General features: G+C 37.4%; 1 long non-coding RNA gene and 1 pseudogene across 1 annotated transcript in view; one reads left to right on the forward strand and one right to left on the reverse strand.

The window, feature by feature from the left end:
• LOC102976312 (uncharacterized) overlaps positions 1–13020 on the forward strand; it is a 487722-nt gene that overhangs the window by 311894 nt on the left and 162808 nt on the right. The window lies entirely within an intron of this gene.
• On the reverse strand, positions 685–2728 carry LOC102976515 (voltage-dependent anion-selective channel protein 3-like; annotated as a pseudogene).

Below are 13020 nucleotides of genomic sequence, written 5' to 3' on the forward strand. Positions count from 1 at the left end.
AAATGCTGGAGATGGTGTGGAGAAAAGGGAACCCTCTTGCACTGTTGGTGGGAATGTAAATTGATACAGCCACTATGGAGAACAATATGGAGGTTCCTTAAAGAACTAAAAATAGAATTACCTTATGACCTAGCAATCCCACTCCTGGGCATATACCCAGAGAAAACCATAAGTCAAAAAGACACATTCACCCCAATGTTCATTGCAGCACTACTTACAATAGCAAGGTCATGGAAGCAACCTAAATGCCCATCAACAGATGAATGGATAAAGAAGATGTGGTACATATATACAATGGAATATTACTCAGCCATATAAAGGAACGTAATTGGGTCATTTGTAGAGATGTGAATTCATCTAGAGAATGTCATACAGAGTGAAGTAAGTCAGAAAGAGAAAAACAAATATCATATATTAATGCATATATGTGGAACCTAGAAAATGGTACAGATGAACCGGTTTGCAGGGCAGAAATTGAGACACAGATGTAGAGAACAAACGTATGGACACCAAGAGGGGAAAGTGGCAGGGGGTGGGGGTTGTGGTGTGATGAATTGGGAGATTGGGATTGACATGTATACCCTGATGTGTAAAAACTGGATGACTACTAAGAAAAAATAAATAAATAAAAAATAAACATACACAGGCTATTTGTGAGTAAAAAAAAAAAAAAAAAACAATTATGGGGTCTCTTTGGACTCCAGAATTCACGGACACCTCTTATAGCAATGGATCATGACTGTTTACTAATAAAGTTCACTTGATATGGATATGCAGAAAAAAAAAATTACTCTGAGGGTGTAAAAAAAAAAAAACAAAACCACATTAAGCTTCTAGTTCAAATCCCAGCCCGACCTTGTGCCCTCCTGCATTGAAGGTCTTTCCATGGATTAGAGCTGACAGGGTCAGTTTCACTCCTGATCGAAGGGGCTGAGTATAACGCAGCCAATCAGGCTGGCATTATTCACTTTAGCAGATAGAGAAGTTCTATAATCCAGCTTGTACTTAGCGGCGATGCCGAAACGTGTGTTTACTGCCGGCGGTCCACGAGAGGTTTATCGATGTTTCAGTCTTCTCATTCACCTTCTGGTAGATCTACCTTCCAAATTCAGTGCAAATGTTCACATGAGTGTGCAGCTGGAAGTCTGTGGCCTTGTAACCCAGGGTGAAATTATTCTGTGACAGTTTGGATTTGGCTGTGTCAAAACTCATCTGATAGCCAGCAAGCCAACCTTCAAAGGCCAACACAGCCCAGCCATAGATGGTTGGTCCAGAAAAATTGATACCAACGTTACTGCCAAGACTGAAACAATCCTGTTTATGGGAGGCCTTCAATTTCCCACTCTTCTTTCCTGTGTTCCCTACAAATATGGTATCAAGAGTCAGTTTCGACCCTTCAGCCAACTTATTCTATTCTCCAAAGACATTTCTGTCCCAAAAGTACTGTCTGTGTTGCACTTTTGGGTGAAGGTCAGTCCATAGTTACAAATCTTGTATTTGGTCTCTAGGTTGCCTGATGCTTTCCCTCTTTATCATTGTAGGCATGACCAGAAGTAGAAAATTCCACTCCACTACATGACTTGGTTCTCAGATCTATTTTGACCATGCCAAATCCATATCCTTTGTTGAAGACATCCTTGGCAGCCTTTCCTAGGTCATAGTAAGTTGGTGTGTTACACGTATCTCCGACAGCAGGGCCTGTCCGCTCAGCCAGGAGGACCCATCCACTCTGCTAGAGCACCACTGAAGGTCTTCTTCAGGCCAACGCCATCCGTACCTGCACAGCCCCTACCCGTGGTGCCTGCATGCTGCGAGCCCCACGCTGCGGCTACGCCAGTGTCGTGCCGGGGTCGCGCACCACAGGAGAGAGGCAGACTAACACCCCCAACTGTCTGAGTGCGCACATGCGCGGCAGGGCCTGGCCTTTGGCTTCTTTCTTAATTATTTTTGTTGTTGTTGAGTTGTAGGAGTTTTTAAAATATATATTCTGGACATTAACCCCTTATCAGATATATGACTTATAAATATCGTTTCCCATTCCATAAGTTGCTTTTTCACTCTGTTGACTGTGTCCTTTGATGAACAATTTAACTATTTTTCTTTTGTTTCCTGTGCTCTCTTTTTTTTAAGTCACACAAGTATTCCCCAGTGCTCTAATCCAAGATTCAAAGAGAATGATCATCATCACACAATGGGATGGAATGGAATAGATTCATCAGATGCAGTCACAAGTCCCAGTCTTTCTACCTTTTAGGGATACTTGTCTAACTTTTTTAGTAAAAGCACTGCTTAAACCCTGTCAAATCTCCATGAAGGAGATGGGCTTGAATGTATAGTTCTCTACATCCTGCTTATTGGGCTTACCTATAGCTAGAGTTGGGCTATGGGAGCATCTGAGCTCTCTCTTTGGGTGCACCAGACAAAATGAAAAACAAAACAAAGAAAACCAAAACAAACAAACAGAAATACTTCCGAAGTATGAAAGACCATGTGTCCAATTTTAAGGATATTGACTATAGCATGTAGAGGCAGTATACAATGTGGTGGATAATTTCACTGGTGAGGACTGTATCCAAAATAACTGAGTGTTCAGGAAAAAATTTACTAAATAGTTCATCTCAAAATTGCTATGATAATTTGGCATATAACTGTAACTACCTCTGAACAAGTTGCCCTGTCAGGAATATGGAGGAGGTGAAAGTTTCTCAAAAAATATTTTAAATTAAAACCAATATACTGGAGTACTAAAATAACAAAACCTCTCTGTGACCTCAAATAATTCTCTCTCTGGACCTGTTCCCTTACCTGTAAAAAATGATGCTACATAAATGAGTTGAGTTAATCTTTTAATTTGTTTCAAAATCAATGAAGTATATGGGAAAAGCAGGTCAGTGGTGCCTACATGATTACATGGCTTCATATACCTCAAAATGGGTTTTGTTTTACATATAATTAAAAGCAAATTATAAGCAAAGAAGATAGTTACAACATCTTACTGAGTTCATGTGGGTGTGGTCATGTGGTTAAACGTGGATGTGAGGGTACTGCACAAGGTAAGCTCCTTATAGTGAATTTACTAAGTTTACATTTCCTATACGGCAAGTTTCTTAAGGGTATTTAAGGTTTTCATGCAAGAAGCTTGCGTGACATTACTCTGTTAATATTACAGGAAGTCTTTACTTTTGTATAGCTTATTTTGGCTGTAATAAAATCTGCAACTCACATTTTATATGCAATAAATGTATAGGATCTATTTCTCTCAGGGTCTTTAACAACTATCTTTACTACTGCAGCAAAATATTTTAGTGAAAATGTGTGATTTGTGGGTGCTAAACATGGAGATGAGGTTGGAGGGACACAGTGGGACAAAGTGGCATAATGGGCTGTGAGGATAATAGATGCATTCTCTGGTTTACTGGGTGACCATTTCACACCAAGAATGAAATTAAATTCATGCAGTAATAATTTTTAAGAGCCAGAAATACAGAACTACAGAGAAATGAACCCATGTGAGCTCACTCTTTTAGTCATATTGGCCCACACAAGACTCCTAAACAGCGTGTGTACCAAGCACAGTAAAAGATGATATGGAAATTATTCCTTTTCCTTTTTCCTTTCCTTTTCCTCTAGCTTTTCTTTTCCATTATGAGGTATGCTTAGCTATTCAGCAAACAATTATAGATGACAAACTATTGTACTAGTTATGTCATGAAGAGCTAAAGAATATGTTGGCAGAGACATGAATAATGCTCAGAATTTTCACTCAATCTTTAAGTGCAGTATTACTATTAATTCATTCTAGAATTATACAGACATTAGCAAGGTACATAATTATGGTAGTAATTTTCTTTAATATTATAATGTCTTATAAATGTTAGGATTGCTTTTCCAGAAGAGGGAAGATAAAAGTTTCCCTTATTCTGAACTTAATCTTCTGTGAATGAGTTACCCCAATTGCCCTCCCCAAAGTCTACCTATGGAATTGAGCTAGAAAACGCCATGTCTTACACAGCAGCAAAAGTTGCTACATAGTTATTTGGCTTTAAAATACCCTTCTTGTAAACAAGAGGAGTTATTCAAGAGGTTTGCAGCATATCCTTGGTGAAGACAGGAGAGGAGAAAAATCTAGAGGTATATGTATTGTGCTTTGCTTTATATCATAAACATGTAAATGAAAGGTCAAGGATTTATTATTTTAAACAAATTCAAGTGAAGAGGGATGTTTTATTTTGTAAATAATTATGGCCTTATTTGTTTTAAGTTCAGATTTCCATACGTCAAATTTTATTAAATGGAGCACATCTGTATGAGATCTAAATGGAAAACCCGAGAAGAGTTCATGTTTAATGTAGTGATGATTTAATGAATTAATCATTCATTCATTCATTTGTATATTAAATATTAACCAGATATTTACCTAGACTCTGTTTTGTTCTGAATAGACTAGATCTTACTGCAGGAACAAATAACCACTATTACTGACTCCAAACAGACCAAATAAAGGTTTATTTCCTACACTAGTTACATGTTGGTGACAGGATAACTAGGACCTCTGTTCATTATCATGTCACCTCCCCTCTGAGACTCAGGCTGATGAAGCCTTCACTAGCTACACCATGCCAGACACTGTGGTAGAACGGGAAAAGAATATGTTCAGGCCTGCACTGTCTCTTAAAACTTCTATCCAGAAATGACACATGTCACCATGACTCATGTTTCATTGGCCAACACAAGGCCCATAACGCAAGTCTGAAGTGCAGTATGAGAAATGCAATAAACTGAATTTCCTATTCACATGTTAGGCTTGATTTCCTGTCCCTAACTAAATACAGAAAACAAGCAAAAATCAGTGTTACTTGTTTCAGAAAACACTTGACCCTGAGAGATACGCGTGCTAATCAAGTAACTTATTGATCAAAACTAACATCCCACTATCAAGAATGGCTTCAAGACCTTCACTTTGTTATGTCCACCATGCAAAGCCATCATGTCATAAATATTTCCTGATCTCAACTAATTCCCATTTTGCAAGATACAACTTAAAATCACCTAGCTCAGGCCCCAAAACCCTGTAAAAATTCTCCATTGATTTCCCCCTTCTGACACAATGTTAAAACAGTGTTTTCTCTAACTGCAGCTGGTCAAAGAAACTTTGCCTTGCTTAATCACTAAGTTTTTCTGCTGGCCTTCTGGAGGACTAATTATTTGACATATGCCTACTCCACACCTGAAAGGAGACAGGAAACCAAATATCACTGAACAGCACGAATGGTAATCATAGTATTTATATGTCAAGTGTTGTGATAGGCTTTTGAAATACAGATTTGAATTAGGCTGAAGCCTTGGCATATGATAGTTGCTTCATGTTTGTTAAATGAATGACTGAAATATAGAAAAAAAGGCAAGTCTGTATGAATCTTATAATACTTCATGAAGACAATGATAATAATAGAGTTAGCAAGATAAATAATTAAGGTCTATACAACCTCACTGCTATGCAACCTCTTGTTTTATCTGGGGTTAATTTTTTCAGATTCACCTGTTTCCCTGGCCTGAGAGTGAGAGTACCCCACAGAGAGGCTGACAGTTTCTTCTCAATATGGTTTGCAACAAATCACGTCATAAGAATTGAAGAACTTCAGAAAGAAAACCTAGTCTAGAAGAGAATAACATATTTGACTGTTTCTCAAATTTCATTCTCTTCCATATCTATAAATCCATGAAGACACAATGTTTTCACCTCCTAATACCTAATACAGTATAGATGAACAATAAAGATTTTTAATGAGTGAATGATTATTAACCCCATTCATTCTTGTGGCATTTATTGTGCTCACACTATAAACAAAACTATGTGTTGGTGTTTTTCATCCAAAGATGAATACCATATAGTCATCTGAGGCATCTTTGTAGAAGGAGCATAGTCTGAATTAGGGGAGAAACCACCATGCTTCTAAAAGGTGAAGAATATCTGGGCCTTTTCTTAACCCTAAAAGGCTAGGCACGTTTCCTAAAGATATAATTGTATGACAAGCAACATGATACAGTGGAAAGAGTTCTGAACTTAGAATATGTTTTCGATGCCAGCTCTAGCATTTGATTCTCTATGTGAACTCTGGCAAGTCTCTATGTGCCCCTATCTTGGTTTCCTAGCCTACAAAATGAGAGGTGATATATTTACATTTTAAATGTGTTATGAGCAAGCAAATATGTAATACTTGGAAAATAACTTAGCACCATCTGCATTTAAGCCTAGCAAATTGTTTCTATGTTTCCCTCTCTTATCTCTTCATCTCTTCATCTTTTGTCTGTGATCCTTTAGCATCCTGTGGCATTTTATACCCTGCAGTGAATTGTAATTCTCTATTGATTTGTCTGTATACTTCCCTTTGCAATTTCCTTGAGGACAAGACTATTTTATTCATTTTTACATCCCACACATTTACTACAGAGCCTGATGTATAGGAGATGGTCAGTAAATGTTTGAAAAATGAAAGAATGTATATAAATGTATAGATGAACTAATAAGTGAATGAATGAAATGAGCTGTGGAATTAATAACTTTCAACAAAGTTTTTGATGAATCATTATAGTAAGAGAGTCGCTGGCTCTTCTCATCTGTGTACCATTTTTAAAGACAAAGATGTAACTGATGTGCAGCAAAGGATGAACATCAACCCCATAGAGCAATTTTCCCAAGCTTCCTCGATGATATGAATTACTTGGGTATTTATTAAATATACAGCTTCCTAGACCTTTGTCTTAAAGATTATAATTTTCCAGTCTGGAATATCACTAAGTAATTTGTATTTCTAACATCTACTCCTAGGTAATACATAACATTATGGAAATTTGGCAAATACTGATCTAGAATATAAAATGTAATAACAGTTACAACAAAGCATACAGTGCCTGCTAGGTTAAATTATTTTACTGCACTAATTTACTTCATTAATTTATAGATATTGACTCATTTAATCTTCACAACAACCCTAACAAGCAGTCGTCATTATTACCTCTATTTTACAGATGAGTAAAACTGGGGTATGGAAAAGTTAAATAACTTACCCAGGTTATGGAACTATATATGGAATAGGTGGGATTTGAAAACTGGCAACCTGACTTTTGAGTATGTACTCTTAATTTTTCTTCATTACTTCCTCCCCAACAATGAAAACAGTGCATAGTGCTACGCAATTTAAAATATATTATTTTTACTATTTCTGAGAGCAAGTGCTGCTCACAAAGATCCATTAAGAGAATTTCCAAGGTATGCACCACTTGAGGATTTGGATTTGCAGTGCATGGGAGAGCACCACCTAGTTACTGACCAAACTCTTTGGAAAGCTACTGTATTAGTTTCCTACTGCTGCCGTAACAGATTACTACAAACTTCGTGGCTAAAAAGCACACAAATTTATTATATTACACTTCTAGAGATCATAATTCCAGAAAGAGTCTTATGAAGATACAATCAAGGTGTTGAAAGGGCTGATTCTTTCTGGAGACTCCAGAGGAGAATCCATTCCTCGCCTCTTCCAGCTTCTAGAGGCTGCTAGTAAACCTTAGCTTGTGGCTGCAGCACTTTAATCTCTGCTTCCCTTGTCAAAATGCTCTGTCCTATTCTGTTCCTCCTTCTTCCCTCTTATAAGAGCCGTTATGATAACATTGAGTCAACCTGGACAATTCAGGATAATCTCACCAGTTCAAGTTCCTTAACTTAAATCACCTCTGCAAAGTCCCTTTCATCATGTAAATTCACATATTCATAGGTTTGGGGACTTGGTTACCTTTGGTGGCCATTTGTTACCCTAGAACACCAAGAGCAACACAAGGGGTTACCACATAGGACAGTTTCTTAATCTAGATGTCATGGAGCCTCTTGCTGTACTGTATGTGTCCACCAAAGGATGGGGATTGGGTGAAACATTTTTCAAAATCTTGGCTAGAATACTTGGGGGAATAAAAATACAGGTTCTGATTTGATCAAGAAATCATCCTTTAAATACCCATGAAGAACATTCATTATACCCAACTAATCTCAGTCAGCAGCCCCTTCTCTTTCTTACATGGGAACTGTTCTGTTATCCCAAGGTAAAAATTATCCATGGGGAGCTGGGTACTCGATGCTTTCCCGGAAGCCTAAATCCAACTAATTTTCATATTCCACAACAGTCTGCTGTGGCTTTACCTACAAACTAATAACAAACCGCCCCAAATTTGAAGTCATAAAAAATCCTTAGCAAGGTTTTACAGAGGCAAATCATGCCCAGTTGAAAGATTCTACCTTTCTGAGACAGAAGAGTGTTCGTATAACACAGAGGAAATTCTGTAAAGGGCTGTCTGTATCTTAATGATGAATATTCCTCTCCTGTTGAAAATTCTGCAGCAAGCTTTAAAAAAATCGAATCATAGACAGCATGAGGAGCTGCTGGAGGTCACAAAGGACTAAAATCTGTAATAATTTGCATGTCTCTGTCAGATAATAGGAAGCAAGATGTTGACTGAAACAGTTTCATTTCAAATGATCTCTGTGATATTGATCAAATTGGGAGCATGCCAAATAAAAACATGTTTTCTTATTAATTCTTAAATTGCTTCTCTCATTTTGCAAATTTAAGTTAATGCATTGACAAGAGGAAAAATGTTACTTGAAGTAGAAACAAATATGAATTGGCTAACAGATGCAGGAAGCTAAATAGCAGTCATCTTTGGATAATTTTTCTAGGCTTTGTTAGTTCATATTTTATGGAGCTAAGAAGAAAGTGTTGAGTTTTCCTATCACAATGTTCCATTAAGAGTATTTCCAGAATAAGCACCACATTATGTTTTGGATCTTGCTGTACACGATAGGACAGCACTGAACATCCTCTGGATGACTTATGAGCAGTGAAATTAAGTTGTTTGCAAAGTTGTCTTTGGGGGCAAGGCAAATGAATTGATCTGAAACTAATGGAAGTTTGTCTTAGGTCCTGGAACATTACCCTGAATGGCTTGAAGGTGTCACTTTAAGCAAATCACTTAAATATTTTGTACTAGAATCTCTCCTTTTGTATAAGACAGATATTATATACCTGCTATGTCTTTACCAAAAGTCCAAGAGTACTTTAGAGATTTGCAAGATTTTTTAATTTTTAAGGCATTCCAAAGAAAAATTGAACATGTAGGAAATAAGTATTATCTTTTCATGTCATATTCAATATAGATTAAAAATATTCCTACCCTTATGTTGACAAATATCATTCTGAGGGATTTATCTTAAGGAATTATCCAAAAGACAAAACATGCTATGGTCAAAGAACAAAGATGTTCTTTTGTGTATTAAATGTGATAAGAAATATATGAAAGAAATCAAATTGTCCCAACTATTGATATTTGATTATATAAATAATAGAAATGTGTTTAGTGGATGAACACTTTCATTAAAATAAATGATAATGAGATTTATGTGGCAGCATTGAAAATTACATAGTGTTATATCGAATTAAAATTGAACCCTTTTTCCAGGAATAAAGACGCAGACATAGAGAATGGACTTGAGGACACAGGGAGGGGGAAGGATAAGCTGGGATGAAGTGAGAGAGTGCCATGGACTTATATATACTACCAAATATAAAATAGATAGCTAGTGGGAAGCAGCTGCATAGCACAGGGAGGTCAGCTCGGTGCTTTGTGACCACCTACACAGGTGGGATAGGGAGGGTGGGAGGGAGACGCGAGAGGGAGGAGATATGGGGATATATGTATATGTATAGCTGATTCACTTTGTTATAAAGCAGAAACTAACACACCATTGTAAAGCAATTATACTCCAATAAAGATGTTTTAAAAAAATTTTTAAATAGCAAAGAAAAAAAGTGAACCCTTTTTACTAATATGCAAATATGTTTTCCATATGGATGAAAAGTGGATGAGATGTGCACAATTTAAAATGAATGATATGTTTGGGTAAAGATCTGAGTGATATGTATTTACCTATTCTTACATTTATTAAACATCCTGTAATGTTATACAGTCTTTAAAATTTTTAGAAATAGTTAAATTAGGATTTTAAAAGGAAAGAAATAAAGACTTATGGGGGAACACTTGACTTTTTTGCTCTTACCATCCTGTTTTTCCTCTTTTCCATTCCCTAGACTCAGCCAACATCACTATCTTCACTGGAAGCTTTCTCTATAATTCACACAACTGTTTAAAGGTTTATCATTCACAGTGTTCTGCTAGTGAAAGAACTCTATAGCGGCCTGCAGGCTCTGTCTAGCTGTCTCCTCTCCTGGCTACCCTTGGGTCATCCACACCACCGGTGGTAAAATGCCAAAAAGAAAATTAATGGAGCATCCGCCTATACCCTGATTCCTTCCTAAGGGAGCCTGTCTCTGGGGAGCAACTAAAAGGGCAGGAAAAATGTGCAAAAATCTCATGGGGATGGAAAGACGTGAAGACAGCTGGTAGATTTGGCAAACCCACATCCTTGCAGAAACCTGTCGCTCAGAAATAATGCGACCCAATTCTCTATGAATATGCATTTTACTAGACTGAAAGTGGAGGGAGCATCTCTGTGAATACAGCTATTTTAAAAAGAGTGAACCAGACGTTGTGCTCAGAACTATGCATGCATGATCTCATTTAATTCTCACAACAACCCAAGAGAGAGAAAAACATAATCTCCATTTTATCAATGAGGATAATGGGTTAATGAAAAAGAGTTAATGACTTTCCCTGTGACACCCAGGCTTACCAGAGAGTGTTGCAACCTTCTACGTTTTCGTTTAGTCTCTGAAGACAGCGTAACCAGGATTATGTAGAAAATACAGCAAAACAAACACCTTTTCCTCCATACCAGGAGATCACAATCATGCCATTGGATCAATGGTCCAGGGTGTTCATATTAGCTGCTTCAATTTGCTAATTAGATAGCCTTTAAGAATACAAACTTTCCTAATCAAACTAGCAAATGTTGGCATTGCATTTTGCTTCTTCAAACACCTGAAGTAACACCTCTGAGGTGAAGAAAAGAATATCATGTTTATGACCTCATCTTTGGATATTCTACTGTATGATACCATGTCTTAGAACATGTGTGACTGGTAAATGTTTATAATGATAAGTTTAGCTTGTGACCCAATGACCCATATGTATGCTTGTTTTCCACTTGCCTTCTTAAAAACACACGCAGTTAATTTCAATTTATAGATACTCATTTTGTTTTAACATCTTTTACTATCTAGGCTAGACCACTCTGGTGATGTGGGAGAGCTTAGGTAGATTACATACATGATGAAACGGTAAGTACAAAAAGAACTCTAGTGGCTAACATATGCCAGGCATGGTTCTGGACACATTACATATTTATTTTAGTCTTTACAACTGGCCTTCAAGATAGATACTGTTATTTCCATTTGTGCTTTTGAGAAGATAAAGGTTTAGGAATTTTCCCAACAATATCACACTACTGGTGAATTGTTAGAGCCAAGATTCTGAAATAGACTTTCTAAAGTCTTTTCCAAATACACCAATATTCCTTATATTCCCCAGAATAGCTCAAGCACAATAAGACTGCCAGGATCTTACTTCCCTTGCTGGCCTTGAAATGGTGCATGGGTTCTTAGTTGTAATCAACAGAAACTGACTCTGATCAATTAAATTTGTTTTAAAGATTATTAGATAACTCGAGGAATCACTAGAAGGGCTACAGATTGAGACATGGAAAAACAATAGGAACAAGAACAGCTCCTAAAACCATAGCCACAATCGTCCCACAGAACTAGTCCTATAAAGATACCATTGCTGCCACCATTAACCCCTTGATGCCACAGCTTGAACCTCCACCATCACCCCTGGCACTAGCTTCTCAACACCGGACACTGCCTTGGTCCGTGGCCACTGCTGCCCTGGAAACTCGAGGAGTTGCCTCTTCCACTGCAGCCTTCCACCCACATGGGTTCTTCAATGCCTCTGTTCTTTGCCTCAATTCCCTAACTTGAAGTTAAAGTGAGGTCGAGCATGTCTGATCAGTTGAGCCCGTGTCACATGCCTACACTTTAGTCACAAGGGGTACTGCAGAACCAAGTACCTGATATTCTCAAATTCTTTCATTATAGGTAGACTGTCACTGCCTCTCCCCAAAACTCAAAAATGCTATTGTCACATTAGCAAAGGAGAGGGCAGCTCTCCCCCATTCCCACCATCCCTGATAAATGTCAACAATACATCTGAGTTTGTTTCTCATTCTTTTGGCTTCAGAATTTAAGTTTCCTTTTAAAATATAAAGAGGATCACCTAAAGAGGACAAACATTGCTATCAACAAGCCAGCCCTTTAGATCCTTCTGGTTTATGTGATTATTTCACATAAAAATCAAAGTTCTAAAAAGATGGGCTATAAAAAAAATCACGTTGATTTAGGTTCAAGGGTAGGAAAAGAAGAATTAATAGAGAAAGGCAAAACTGGTTTGTTTTTGTTGTTGTTCAATTGTTTGTTCTGCAGACCTGGGAGGTAATTCTAGGAAAAGTGACTGAGAGGGAAAAAGAGACAATATGACCAGAAAATTACTTAAATAACAAATGGATATTCATTCATTCATTCTTTGCTCCAACAAATATTTTTGAGCGTCTATGCTGCCAGGCACAGCACTAAGTATTGAAGATACAAAAAAATGTGTAAAATCTACTCATTTTTTAATATTATTTGCTTTCTTCATGTCTAGGGTGCTCACTAGCTCACAGATATTTCCCCATAAGGGGCTAATTCTCAGGAAACCAAACATGATCATTTTCTTCTAAAACATCTACCTGGCATGAAATGAAACTAGATTGCACTGGTTCAGTCTGTGTCTAATATTCTGAAATCATAATTTAAGCCATAAATTCTGTTCCTTTCAAGTGATTGCTGTCTGGGGATTCTCACAGCAGCCTTGAGTTTGGGAGTACTCAGATCCTTTCCTGGCTGTCACTGGCTTGTTTAAGTGACCCTGAGCAAATGAGTTAAGCATCTCTGGGACTTGGTTTCTTCATCTCTAAAA

The sequence above is a fragment of the Physeter macrocephalus genome, chromosome 9, assembly GCF_002837175.3.
Source record: "Physeter macrocephalus isolate SW-GA chromosome 9, ASM283717v5, whole genome shotgun sequence".
Lineage (NCBI taxonomy): Eukaryota > Metazoa > Chordata > Mammalia > Artiodactyla > Physeteridae > Physeter > Physeter macrocephalus.